This window comes from Vipera ursinii (assembly GCF_947247035.1).
Source record: "Vipera ursinii genome assembly, chromosome: 1".
NCBI lineage: Eukaryota > Metazoa > Chordata > Lepidosauria > Squamata > Viperidae > Vipera > Vipera ursinii.
Window position 1 is genome coordinate 175,585,852 of NC_139512.1, and position 3,279 is coordinate 175,589,130.

The window sequence follows — 3,279 nt, forward strand, 5'->3', positions numbered from 1 at the left end:
TTTGCTCTTTGGCACAATTGTAGGCATGGCTTTTAGATTTTGATAAGGTATATTTTTAGAGTCTCTGTCCTCTAAGTCTCCAATCCTGCCTACCTTTGCCAATTCTCTCAAATAGCATCACTGAATTTAGAGTTGTGTGATGTGATGCCCAAAACATCTGAATCACACTAGGCTGGAGTTATACCCCTGAGTGGAGAGGAACTATATAAAGGTTACAGGATTGTGGTATCAGAGCATTTGGGATATGTTGCAGTGCATACAGACAAAACAAATTGGATATTAACTCTGGTGTGTAGCGCTGGTTTGAAGTTATGAGGCCACTTGGATTTGCTGTTCTCAATCCCCACTGCAGTGAATCCACATCATTGCTCAGGGCCACTGTTGTAACTTCTGGCTCCAAGTGAATCCATACCACAACCAAGAGGGAGAGGATGGTCTCTTTATTCTTAGAAGTCTATTTTTCTTCCATTGTACTGGTACCCCACTCAAAGCACAAAAATTGGTGTGCAGCATGGTGCTTCCATCTGTGATATTACTATCCAAGGAAGATTATGAGAGGCAGTATTCCATGGATCTTCTTTCCTCTGCCATGATATCGGTTACGATGCTAATAAGAATGGTAGTTCTTATCCTACCTCACAGTATATCCATTGTACTTAGTTGTTCTTAGAGTGCCCTGAATGTTATTCTGGAATATATTTGACAAGAGCATAATAACTCCTGGTATCTTGTAAGGGAAACTGCAGCTTTTCTTTTTCATCTTGACTTGTATCTCCTCCTCTCACAACGCACCAGTAAGCAGGGGGATGAAATTTTTGACTTTTTTCCTATTCTTAGAGCATCCAAAAGTAAGCTTATTGCACTTTTAACACACCAATTTTGCCTGACACTGAACTTTAGTGATTGAAAATTGCACGAGCAATTTTCATTCAAGATGGCAGCCATGAGGGTGCAATTGAGCTCCATCTGGGTTTTTTTCCATGTGTGATGTAAATAAAAAGGGCTAGACCTCCAATTGCACCCTAGTGGCTGCCATCTTCACTTTTTGACCATACTCTGTGGATACCCCTGATATTTTGCTTTCAGATTTCTGCCAGACAATGTCCTAAATCCCTAAAAAGAAACTGGGAATGCCTTCTGTGCACCATTTCCTAAAGCTGTGGTACTTGAAGCCTTTGTGTGATTCCAGATTAATCTGACAGGCTTCAGAAGGACAGCTTTCAATATATCTTGGCAAATAAAATTGGAACACTATCCCATATCCTGATGTGGCTTTTTTAAAAAATTTGATTTACATAGCTTCCCATCTCAAATACATGACTCAAAATGCTTACCATAAGATAAACACAAATAAAGTCAAGATGTAAAATTAAAAAAAACATTTAACAGCTGAGCATTTTATTGATGAAGTCCAAATTAGTTCTCATAGTCCATGTGTTTTTGAATATATGAATGAGAATTGTATCTGTACACCAGTTAGTAACATTTTTTCCATCCTGATAATAACCGAGCAATGTAAGCTAGATCAAGTGACCCAGGACTGACTAAGCAGGGATCTGAACTTCCAAAGTACAGTCTTCAGTTTCTTGGGTTAAAAAAATACTAAAGGACAGATTCAGCTTTGTAGCAAAAGAGAAGAAGGAAGGAAGGCTGACTGTTCATATATCATTAGATACACTTTGGCCATGATTTTGTATAAATCATTTGAAGTTTATGTTCTTAAACTATTTGACCAGCTGAACTCAACATTATATTTGTTGTTCAATACATTAGAAGGGGCCACATTGGGAAAGACTGTTTGGCTGTGAGCAACACAACCATGCAAGGGATTTGCAGTCTGAGCTGTTCCTGGTGGAGAGGCACAATGAAGGGAAAGCCGAAAACTGAATTCCAATCTTAATTTTTAGGTTGTGTGTTTGTTTTAGCACGTTTACCAAAGAACAGAAAGCTATTTCTATGTTAGCTGTTATTAGGAATTTTAATTGCAGTTGAAATCTACTTGGGATACAATAAAGTGTTTTCACAGTAATATCGCTGGCTCTCCTTGCACATTTTTTTCTGAAGCAACACATGGTTTCACATATGCTTCCAATTATTGTTCTGGGCCAAAAAAAAAAAAAGCTTTCGGGTACTTTTTCCAGAAACTCTTTTCTCCTTAGGAAAGTATCCCAGAATAGAAAGTACATTTTTCAAAAGTGCTCAGGAGTAGAAATTCCCAATTATACATCACACAAGCTATTTACAGAGAATTGTGGTTCCTACATGCTATCAGAACAAACCTCTGCTCTTTCACAACTAGCCTCAGACATAACTCTACTGACAGACAAATGCAGAGGTGGGAATATGGAGGACAACATGAGATTTAAAGCATGTCATTATGCAAGGAGGCCCTAATTCCTACCAAATTATTAGCATGGCGGAAAGGAAGTTGGGAGGTTTTGCTTGCTAGCTCCCCATCATGGAAATAAACTGAGCTCTTCCAGGCATTCTATGCCCCTCACTTGGCAGGGAGAGAACAGGACTCCCAGGAGCCAAAAGCTGTACCTTTGTCAATATTTCTTACAGAAAAAGACTGAATCCTGCATTCTGGAGATGACAGGAAGTGAAATTCTCATTCCAATGCCCTCATCTTTCCTTTACTTTTTGGGGGGCAGGGCTAAATTCATCCTTACCAGTGCTATTAATATACTAGGAAGAACTTCTTTAAGAGTAGCATTAGTCACTCTCAGTTTTGAGCAAAGGGTCTTGGCAATCCCTTTGTGAACCTAAAGTAATTGCCTAAACTAGCACTTCCCAGCTTGGAAGCCATAGAATATCACCCTATGAAACAACAACAACAATAATATCCCTCTGGGAGGACTGCTTTGGTAAAGAGACCATGAGGAGCAAATTATGATTATGAGCCAGCATAATTAATTACCTGCATTTTAATAGACCTTTGAAACATACAATGAACTCCCATTAAAATGGTTCAAACTGACTACTAAACGTTGACAACTTTCTCTGTCATCATTTAAAAGAGGACTTAAACTGTTTGTTTTACCCAATCCTCCAGGATTTTTTTATTGTCATTTAAAGATGTTTTTAGGAATTATTTTCCTTAAAGAAAAGTATATGAAAAGCTGTAAACCATGTAGAGGGTTAATGGGAGGCAGCACCATGTAAAATGTTAAAATAAATAAGATGGCCTGCTTGTATATGTCGATCCACCATGTTTTTGATGAGGATGTAAATAGTGCCCACCGAAAAAAGCTCTCCTCCTACTCTGTGACCATGTTA